We start from the raw sequence: 12320 nt of genomic DNA on the forward strand, positions 1-12320 counted from the left end.
TCTCTCTTCCTCCTACACTTCCCTTGCTCACGCAGCCCTGGCTTCCTCCATGCTGTTCCCTGAACACACCAGGCAAATTCCTGCCTTTGTCCTTGTTGTTTCCTCTGCCAGAGGCTCTTCCCCAGATTCCACTCTAAAATTTCATCCCCATCAAGTCTTTGCTCAGATCTCATCTTCTTAATGAGGCCTACCATCACTGCCTTGTTTGATACTCCAGTATTTGATTGTTTTTTCCCCATAGCACCTATTACCCTTTAACTTACACTACAACTTATTTACTATTTCTTGCTGTATCTTTCTGCTGGAATATTAGGTCCACAAGAGTGTCTTTATTCCTCTGATGTATCCCAAGGCTGTAGTACACATTAGGAGCTCAATAAATATTACTTGAATTGGTTGTTGAACAAAGTTTTCCAAATATTGACTGATGGATGAGGTTACACGTATACGTTCTATGTTTTTTGTAGGTCATGTAAACTGCCATAGAGTACCTGAAATACTGAATTATCTCCTTGATCCTTACTAATTTCTCCTTTCTAAATCAATGACATTACTCAGTGTTTCCATATTTTAATTCATCAAGATCAATATTCCTTTTATTCTGGATCAAAACTTTGAAAAAAAATGACTTATTTATACCTGTCCATTCCCTCTAAAAAATATTTTTGATCCTTTGTGATAAAAGCAAAGATGTACAGTAAGACTAACACCAAACCTCAAAAAAAGGCAAGAAGAAACAAAGATGTAAAAAAGAAGTCTTTATTTCCAAAAGCTTAAATACAGCAATGGCATTTTATCTCAGATTTTCCAGGTTCTGTTTTTAAAGTTTACTCTAAAACCTTTTAATTTTGGACACTTCTGACAGTCACCACAAGATGGAGGTAGTTTAAGTCAAATATGTTTCTTAAGTGTTAGGAACACAAACGATGTTTTCAACAATAAAAAATCTAACTACTTAAATTCCACTTTGAAATTACGCTTCAAAAACTACCTCTGCAAGACTTATAGCAACTTATAAGAAACAGCCAGGAAGAGACAGATGGCTTAAATTTATAAAATATCTCTACTGCTTAATCAAGAAATAACCTGATAATTTAAGATATAACCCACAGGCTCCAAAGACACCTGTTTCACTGACCCACCTCAGAAATAAGTTCTAAGTCCCTTCCCAGTATTAATATCTCTACTTCAGCACACAATGCCCTAAGGTTTCTCACAGATTGCAGAGACTTGGAGCTAAAGCATACATATGTCCTGGGCCAGAGATGCCTTTTTGTCCCAAGAATTTCCCTATGCCTAAACCTAGACTAAGTGCTGGCACAAACAAAATAACTATTTATATTAGGAATTCATCAAACTTTAATGATGTTTAAATATTCACAATGAACAAACATGTGCAGTGATTTATGTTGAGATGATCCTTTGTATATTGTAAATTTTTAAGAAACTTTATATGACCAAAAATAACTCATTTGCTTTATGTTGTTTTTAATATTTTCTTTTCAAATATTCTATTACACAGTAGATATTTCTAGAGCTGCAATTAGAACCCAGGAGATTCATTTAAAGCACTTCTCACAGGCTTCCCTGGTGGCGCAGTGGTTGAGAGTCCACCTGCTGATGCAGGGGACACAGGTTCATGCCCCAGTCTGGGAAGATCCCACATGCCGCGGAGCGGCTCGGCCCGTGAGCCATGGCCGTTGAGCCTGCGCATCCGGAGCCTGTGCTCCACAACGGGACAGGCCACAACAGTGAGAGGCCCACATACCGCAAAAAAAAAAAAGACACTTAACTCCAGTGCATCTTAATTAAATGATTTAAAAATCAAATAACCGAAGAGTAAGATGCGGAGATCGCCTTCGTCCCCACGGATACACCAGAAATACATCTACACGTGGAACAACTCCTACAGAACACCTACTGAAGGCTGGCAGAAGACCTCAGACCTCCCAAAAGGCAAGAAACTCCCCACATACCTGGGTAGGGCAAAAGAAAAAAAGAAAACACAGAGACAAAAGAATAAGGACGGCACCTGCACCAGTGGGAGGGAGCTGTGAAGGAGGAAAAGTTTCCACACACTAGGAAGCCCCTTCGCGGGCGGAGACTGCGGGAGGCGGAGCGGGGAGCTGCGGGACCGCGGAGGAGTGCACAGCGACGGGTGCGGAGGGCAAAGCGGGGAGATTCCCGCACAGAGGATCAGTGCCGACCGGCACTCACCAGCCCGAGAGGCTTGTCTGCTCACCCGCCGGGGCGGGCGGGGCTGCGAGCTGAGGCTCGGGTTTTGGACGGAGCGCAGGGAGAGGACTGGGGTTGGCTGCTTGAACATAGCCTGAAGGGGTTAGTGCACCACGGCTAGCCGGGAGGGAGTCCGGGAAAAGTGTGCACCTGCCGAAGAGGCAAGAGACTTTTTCTTCCTTCTTTGTTTCCTGGTGCGCGAGGAGAGGGGTTTAAGAGCGCTGCTTAAAGGAACTCCAGAGACAGGCGTGAGCCGCGGCTAAAAGCGCGAACCCCAGAGACGGGCGCGAGCCGCGGCTAAAAGCGCGAACCCCAGAGACGGGAGCGAGCCGCGGCTAAAAGCGCGAACCCCAGGGACGGGCGGGAGACGCTAAGGCTGCTGCTGCCGCCACCAAGGGGCCTGTGTGCGAGCACAGGTCACTCTCCACACCCCTCTTCCGCGGAGCCTGTGCAGCCCGCCACTGCCAGGTTCCCGGGATCCAGGGACAACTTCCCCGGGAGAACGCACGGCGCGCCTCAGGCTGGAGCAACATCACGCCGGCCTCTGCCGCCGCAGGCCCGCCCCGCACGCAGTGCCCCTCCCTCCCCCCCTCCACCCCCGGCCTGAGTGAGCCGGAGCCCCCGAATCAGCGGCTCCTTTAACCCCGTCCTGTCTGAGCAAAAAACAGACGCCCTCCAGCGACCTACACGCAGAGGCAGGGCCAAATCCAAAGCTGAGCTACTGTGGGCTGTGAGAACAAAGAAGAGAAAGGGAAATCTCTCCCAGCAGCCTCAGAAGCAGCGGATTTAAGCTCCACAATCAACTTGATATACCCTGCATCTGTGGAATACCTGAATAGACAAGGAATGATCCCAAATTGAAGAGGTGGACTTTAGGAGCGAGATCTATGATTTTTTTCCCTTTTCCTCTTTTTGTGAATGTGTACGTGTATGCTTCTGTGTGAGATCTTGTCTGTATAGTCTTGCTTCCACCATTTGTCCTAGGGCTCTATCCGTCCATGGTTTTTAAAAAAATTTTTTTTCTTAATAATTTTAATTGTAATAACTTTATTATACTTTACCTTCGTTCTTTCTTTCCTTCCTTCCTTCCCTCCTTTAGACAACGAATCACCCCAAATAGAGGAGGTGGTCTCTGAGAGCAAGATTTATGATTTTTCCCCCTTTACCTCTTTTTGTGAGGGTGTATGTGTATGCTTCTGTGTAAGATTTTCTCTGTATAGCTTTGCTTCCAACATTTGTCCTAAGGTTCTATCCGTCACTTTTTTTTTCTAAATATTTTTTAATACAATAACTATATTATCCTTTATTTTATTTTTACTATATCTTCTTTCTGTCTTTTTTCCTTCTTTCCCTCCCTCCTTCCTTCCTTCCTCCCTCCCTCCTTTCTTTCCTTCTTTGCTTCTTTCTTCCTTCCTTCCTTTCCTCCTTTCCTTCTTTCTTTCCTCATACTTCTACTAATTCTCTCTACATTTTCTCCCTTTTATTCTGAGCCGTGTGGATGAAAGGCTCTTGGTGCTCCAGCCAGGAGTCAGGGCTCTGCCTCTGAGGTAGAAGAGCCAACTTCAGGACACTGGTCAACAAGAGACCTCCCAGCTCCACATAATATTAAATGGCGGAAATCTCCCAGAGACCTCCATCTTAACACGAGCACCCAGCTTCACTCAACGACCAGCAAGCCACAGTGCTGGACAACCTATGCGAAACAACTAGCAAAACAGGAACACAACCCCACCCATTAGCAGAGAGGCTGCCTAAAATTATAATAAGGCCACAGACACCCCAAAACACACCACCAGACGTGAACATGCCCACTAGAGAGACAAGATCCAGCCTCATCCACCACAACATAGGCACTAGTCCCCTCCACCAGGAAGCCTACACAACCCACTGAAACAACCTTAGCCACTGGAGACAGACATCAAAAACAACGGGAACTACGAACCTGCAGCCAGCAAAAAGGAGACCCCAAACACAGTAAGATAAAAGCAAAATGAGAAGACAGAAAAACACACAGCAGATGAAGGAGCAAGATAAAAATGCACCAAACCTAACAAATGAAGAGGAAATAGGCAGTCTACCTGAAAAAGAGTTCAGAATAATGATAGTAAGGATGATCCGAAATCTTGGAAATAGAATGGACAAAATGCAAGAATCAGTTAACAAGGACCTAGAAGAAATAAAGATGAAACAAGCAACGATGAACAACGCAATAAATGAAATTAAAAGTACTCTAGATGGGATCAATAGCAGAATAACTGAGGCAGAAGAACGGATAAGTGACCTGGAAGATAAAATAGTGGAAATAACTACTGCAGAGCAGAATAAAGAAAAAAGAATGAAAAGAACTGAGGACAGTCTCAGAGACCTCTGGGACAACATTAAACGCACCAACATTCGTATTATAGGGGTTCCAGAAGAAGAAGAGAAAAAGAAAGGGACTGAGAAAATATTTGAAGAGATTATAGCTGAAAACTTCCCTAATATGGGAAAGGAAATAGTTAATCAAGTCCAGCAAGCACAGAGAGTCCCATACAGGATAAATACAAGGAGAAATACGCCAAGACACATATTAATCAAACTGTCAAAAATTAAATACAAAGAAAGCATATTAAAAGCAGCAAGGGAAAAACAACAAATAACACACAAGGGAATCCCCATAAGGTTAACAGCTGATCTCTCAGCAGAAACCCTACAAGCCAGAAGGGAGTGGCAGGACATACTGAAAGTGATGAAGGAGAAAAACCTGCAACCAAGACTACTCTACCCAGCAAGGATCTCATTCAGATTTGATGGAGAAATTAAAACCTTCACAGACAAGCAAAAGCTGAGAGAGTTCAGCACCACCAAACCAGCTTTACAACAAATGCTAAAGGAACTTCTCTAGACAAGAAACACAAGAGAAGGAAAAGACCTATTATAACGAACCCAAAACAATTTAGAAAATGGGAATAGGAACATACATATCGATAATTACCTTAAATGTAAATGGACTAAATGCTCCCACCAAAAGACACAGATTGGCTGAATAGATACATAAACAAGACCCTTATATATGCTGTCTACAAGAGACCCACTTCAGACCTAGAGACACATACAGACTGAAAGTAAGGGGATGGAAAAAGATATTCCATGCAAATGGAAACCAAAAGAAAGCTGGAGTAGCAATTCTCATATCAGACAAAATAGACTTTAAAATAAGGACTATTAAAAGAGACAAAGAAGGACACTACATAATGATCAAGGGATCGATTCAAGAAGAAGATGTAACAATTGTAAATATTTATGCACCCAACATAGGAGCACCTCAATACATAAGGCAAATACTAACAGCCATAAAAGGGGAGATCGACAGTAACACATTCATAGTAGGGGACTTTAACACCCCACTTTCACCCATGGACAGATCATCCAAAATGAAAATAAATAAGGAAACACAAGCTTTAAATGACACATTAAATAAGATGGACTTAATTGATATTTATAGGACACTCCATCCAAAAACAACAGAATACACATTTTTCTCAAGTGCTCATGGAACATTCTCCAGGATAGATCATATCTTGGGTCACAAATCAAGCTTTGGTAAATTTAAGAAAATTGAAATTGTATCAAGTATCTTTTCTGACCACAACGCCATGAGACTAGATATCAATTACAGGAAAAGATCTGTAAAAAATACAAACACATGGAGGCTAAACAATACACTACTTAATAATGAAGTGATCACTGAAGAAATCAAAGAGGAAATAAAAAAATACCTAGAAACAAATGACAAAGGAGACACAACGACCCAAAACCTATGGGATGCAGCAAAAGCAGTTCTAAGGGGGAAGTTTATAGCAATACAAGCCCACCTTAAGAAGCAGGAAACATCTCGAATAAACAACCTAACCTTGCACCTCAAGCAATTAGAGAAAGAAGAACAAAAAAACCCCAAAGCTAGCAGAAGGAAAGAAATCATAAAAATCAGATCAGAAATAAATGAAAAAGAAATGAAGGAAACGATAGCAAAGATCAATAAAACTAAAAGCTGGTTTTGAGAAGATAAACAAAATAGATAAACCACTAGCCAGACTCATCAAGAAAAAAAGGGAGAAGACTCAAATCAATAGAATTAGAAATGAAAAAGGAGAAGTAACAACTGACACTGCAGAAATACAAAAGATCATGAGAGATTACTACAAGCAACTCTATGCCAATAAAATGGACAATCTGGAAGAAATGGACAAATTCTTAGAAATGCACAACCTGCCAAGACTGAATCAGGAAGAAATAGAAAATATGAACAGAACAATCACAAGCACTGAAATTGAAACTGTGATTAAAAATCTTCCAACAAACAAAAGCCCAGGACCAGATGGCTTCACAGGTGAATTCTATCAAACGTTTAGAGAAGAGCTAACACCTACCCTTCTCAAACTCTTGCAAAATATAGCAGAGGGAGGAACACTCCCAAATTCCTTCTACGAGGCCACCATCACCTTGATACCAAAACCAGACAAGGATGTCACAAAGAAAGAAAACTACAGGCCAATATCACTGATGAACATATCCTCAACAAAAAATCCTCAACAAAATACTAGCAAACAGAATACAACAGCACATTAAAAGGATCATACACCATGATCAAGTGGGGTTTATTCCAGGAATGCAAGGATTCTTCAATATACGCAAATCAATGTGATAAATCATATTAACAAATTGAAGGAGAAAAACCATATGATCATCTCAATAGATGCAGAGAAAGCTTTTGACAAAATTCAACACCCATTTATGATAAAAACCCTGCAGAAAGTAGGCATAGAGGGAACTTTCCTCAACATAATAAAGGCCATATATGACAAGCCCACAGCAAACATCATCCTCAATGGTGAAAAACTGAAAGCATTTCCACTAAGATCAGGAACAAGACAAGGTTGCCCACTCTCACCACTCTTATTCAACATAGTTTTGGAAGTTTTAGCCACAGCAATCAGAGAAGAAAAGGAAATAAAAGGAATCCAAATCAGAAAAGAAGTAAAGCTGTCACTGTTTGCAGATGACATGATACTATACATAGAGAATCCTAAAGATGCTACCAGAAAACTACTAGAGCTAATCAATGAATTTGGTAAAGTAGCAGGATACAAAATTAATGCACAGAAATCTCTGGCATTCCTATACAGTAATGATGAAAAATCTGAAAGTGAAATCAAGAAAACACTCCCATTTACCATTGCAACAAAAAGAATAAAATATCTAGGAATAAACCTACCTAAGGAGACAAAAGACCTGTATGCAGAAAATTATAAGACACTGATGAAAGAAATTAAAGATGATACAAATAGATGGAGAGATATACCATGTTCTTGGACTGGAAGAATCAACATTGTGAAAATGACTATACTACCCAAAGCAATCTACAGATTCAATGCAATCCCTATCAAACTACCACTGGCATTTTTCACAGAACTAGAACAAAATATTTCGCAATTTGTATGGAAACACAAAAGACCCCGAATAGCCAAAGCAATCTTGAGAACGAAAAAAGGAGCTGGAGGAATCAGGCTCCCTGACTTCAGACTATACTACAAAGCTACAGTAATCAAGACAGTATGGTACTGGCACAAAAACATAAAGATAGATCAATGGAACAGGATAGAAAGCCCAGAGATAAACCCACGCACATATGGACACCTTATCTTTGATAAAGGTGGCAGGAAAGTACAGTGGTGAAAGGACAGCCTATTCAATAAATGGTGCTGGGAAAACTGGACAGGTACATGTAAAAGTATGAGATTAGATCACTCCCTAACACCATACACAAAAATAAGCTCAAAATGGATTAAAGACCTAAATGTAAGGCCAGAAACTATCAAACTCTTAGAGGAAAACATAGGCAGAACACTCTATGACATAAATCACAGCAAGATCCTTTCTGACCCACCTCCTAGAGTAATAGAAATAAAAACAAAAATAAACAAATGGGACCTAATGAAACTTCAAAGCTTTTGCACAGCAAAGGAAACCATAAACAAGACCAAAAGACAACCCTCAGAATGGGAGAAAATATTTTCAAATGAAGCAACTGACAAAGGATTAATCTCCAAAATTTACAAGCAGCTCATGCAGCTCAATAACAAAAAAACAAACAACCCAATCCAAAAATGGGCAGAAGACCTAAATAGACATTTCTCCAAAGAAGATATACAGAATGCCAACAAACACATGAAAGAATGCTCAACATCATTAATCATTAGAGAAATGCAAATCAAAACTACAATGAGATATCATCTCACACCAGTCAGAATGGCCATCATCAAAAAATCTAGAAACAATAAATGCTGGAGAGGGTGTGGAGAAAAGGGAACACTCTTGCACTGCTGGTGGGAATGTGAATTGGTTCAGCCACTATGGAGAACAGTATGGAGGTTCCTTAAAAGACTACAAATAGAATTACCATATGACCCAGCAATCCCACTACTGGGCATATACCCTGAGAAAACCAAAATTCAAAAAGAGTCATGTACCAAAATGTTCATTGCAGCTCTATTTACAATAGCCCGGAGATGGAAACAACCTAAGTGCCCATCATCGGATGAATGGATAAAGAAGATGTGGCACATATATACAAGGGAATATTACTCAGCCTTAAAAAGAAACGAAATTGAGCTATTTGTAATGAGATGGATAGACCTAGAGTCTGTCATACAGAGTGAAGTCAGAAAGAAAAAGACAAATACCGTATGCTAACACATATATACGGAATTTAAGAAAAAAAAATGTCATGAAGAACCTAGGGGTAAGACAGGAATAAAGACGCAGAACTACTGGAGAATGGACTTGAGGATATGGGGAGGGGGAAGGGTGAGCTTTGACAGGGCGAGAGAGAGTCATGGACATATACACACTAACAAATGTAGTAAGGTAGATAGCTAGCGGGAAGCAGCCGCATGGCACAGGGATATTAGCTCGGTGCTTTGTGACAGCCTGGAGGGGTGGGATAGGGAGAGTGGGAGGGAGGGAGATGCAAGAGGGAAGACATATGGGAACATATGTATATGTATAACTGATTCACTTTGTTATAAAGCAGAAACTAACACACCATTGTAAAGCAATTATACCCCAATAAAGATGTTAAAAAAAAAAATCAAATAACCTAAGTTTTAAAGAAAATACACTATAATTCCACAACACTACACTCTAAAGAATCTGGGTTTCTGTCCAGTTGCTATCAGTATATTTCTATGTGATTTTAGGCAAGACATGTGTTCTGTGTTCTTACCTTCTGTTCCAAATGCTCCATAACCTACCTCCCTAAAACTCAGTAGCTTGAAACAACCATCATTTATTTTTATATCTCACAGTCCTGTGAATCAGGAATTCACACAAGTTTTGGCTGGGTAATTCTGTTCCACGTGTTATGAATGGACTCCCAGTGATATTCAGCTGGCAGCTGGGCTCTGTGGAAAGGTCTGTGACAGCCTCACTCACATACTTGGTGCCTTGGTCAACTAGAAGGCTTAGTTTAGCTAATTCCTTTTCCCATTCCATGTAGTCTCAGGCCCTTTCCATATTTCTCCCACAGGGTGATGGGTCTGCTTACCTGGCAGATCAGGACTTCAAGAGACCAAGGTGGAAGTTGCTGGTCCTCTTACAGGCTAGTTCTGGAACTGGCATAGCATCACTTCCCCTGTACTATATTGGTTAAACACACACACACACACAAGGAGAAATAGATCCTGCATCTCAATGGGGAGGAATGTCAAAAGTTTGCACCCATCTTTAATCCATGGCATACTCATTTTTTTAATAAGGGTAATTAGCAAACATTAACTACATAATGTTTAATGGATGCTTAGTGCATGCCAGACACTATTCTTAGTGATTTATATGTATTCATTCCTTTAATCCTAACAATCCTATAAAGAATATACTATCATTATCACCATTTTATAGATGAGGAGGCTGAGGCACAAAAAGGTTAAGTAACTTGTCCAAGGTTATACAGTTATCAGACAGGACTTAAAAATAGTCTCAGTCCAAAATCTAGGCTTTTAATCTTTATAAAAAGAAAATTCTAAGATTCCAGTAACTTTAACCACTACCTTTTTTTTAATATATAATTTTTTTTAATTTTATTTTTGGCTGTATTGGGTCTTCATTGCTGTGTGTGGGCTTTCTCTAGTTGCAGCGAGCGGTGGCTACTCTTCATTGCGGTGCACGGGCTTCTCATTGCGGCGGCTTCTCCTGTTGCAGAGCAGAGGCTCTAGCTGTGCAGGCTTCAGTAGTTGTGGCTCGTGGGCTCAGTAGTTGTGGCTCACGGGCTCTAGAGCGCAGGCTCAGTAGTTGTGGCACACGGGCTTAGATGCACCGTGGCATGTGGGATCTTCCCGGACCAGGGCTCAAACCCACGTCCCCTGCATTGGCAGGCGGATTCTTAACCATTGAGCCATCAGGGAAGCCCCTAACCACTATCTTTTAATCGACCAGTTAGTAGTACAGTAATGTGAACTGCATAGGATATCAGAATGCTTACTGAAATTAATGTACGGACACTGAGTCAAGAAAATGAGTATCAGATAGATATCCACTTTGGAAAGCTATTTAAAATTATGTCAGAGGGATTATTTTCACCTTGAGTCATTTCCTTTTAATGACCTAGTCAAAATTTTTTAAGTTAAAATAATTTTGATTCAATTTATTTACTAATGTGAGGTGAATTTCCAAAACTGGATCTGAGTCGCAATACCTACACTTTTGCTTCATTAACATCCAAAAGTCTTACAAGCTCATTAAGAACTTTAACTTCAATCAGCGTTCTACATCAAATAGAATTCTCAGCCCTTTTCAAGCCTGTCTGAACCTACAATGTCTGCACAACATATACTAGTGTATTTTACTTTTAGTCTATTCCTACTTATTATAGGGATAAAAAAATGTATTGGGAAGTACTTGAGGTTTAAAAGAGTATTCATATTTAAGGCTAAGTCTGTAATTCACAGGAGTGTCTTCATGCCCTAAATCACAGAGCTATTGCCAACCAATTCACAGGAAGTTGGAGAAAAAGAGACTCACCTTTCTCCCTACTATCATAACATGAGAGTATCCAGTGTTATGAACAGAAGGGAAGAAATACACAGAGCATTTGCCATTCAAGTTACACTGGAAATCTGAGATACAGATGAGCTGGAAAACACAAAGCTTACAATCAGAACACAATGTCATCTAGCTCAAGATTTGTTTATGGCCATAAACTTTCCTTTACTTGCATGTTAGAAGATGAATAAAGCTGTGTATCAAAATTAAACTTTGTTTTAAAAATCAAAATGCAATGGAAGCTTTTTAGTTTTTTTTTTCTAGTATCTTTCTATTTTTCTATTATTCTTTCTTCATAGTGTGGGAAAAGATAGGGGCTGGAGAATCAAGAAAGGCAGTGAGACTAAGGTAACTGGGTAAACAAGAGTAAAAAATGGCAGGGGGGAAGACATATGGGAACATATGTATATGTATAACTGATTCACTTTGTTATAAAGCAGAAACTAACACACCATTGTAAAGCAATTATACCCCAATAAAGATGTTTAAAAATTAAAAAAAAAAAAAAAAGGCAGGGGAATGCAGGGAACACTAAGTAAATTAATCATCTTGAGTCCCAGAAAAAAGATCAAAGCCCCATGCCTTATTTCTGCTCAATCTCTAGCAACTAGCATAATGAATAAGACAAAATAAACGTTTGACAAATGAATGATAATAACTTTAAAAGAGTTAGGATCAGGTAGCAAGAGGAAGGAAGGAAAGGAAGAGTACTCTTTAGATTTACAACACTTTATAAAACCTGATTAAGACATTTTGGAGAAAAGGCAAAACAACATTTCAGAAGGGAATGAGGGAATTTAACCACAAACCTTCAAGCTAGAAATTACTATCTTTTTAGCCAACAAGTTTCTTTGCAGAACTTCATCTCCTAAAAACATTTCTACATTTCTTCACTCTAATTGCCAAAAAATATAGTTGGTAACAAAACCATAGTTCTTCATCTACAAAAACATCCAACAACTCTGCACACATACACACAAAAGGAACCACTGTGAAGTTAGCAAGGC

This window comes from Delphinapterus leucas, chromosome 8 (assembly GCF_059928025.1).
Source record: "Delphinapterus leucas isolate spDelLeu-1000000601 "Yukka" chromosome 8, BTC_Dleu_Yukka2, whole genome shotgun sequence".
Classification (NCBI taxonomy): Eukaryota; Metazoa; Chordata; class Mammalia; order Artiodactyla; family Monodontidae; genus Delphinapterus; species Delphinapterus leucas.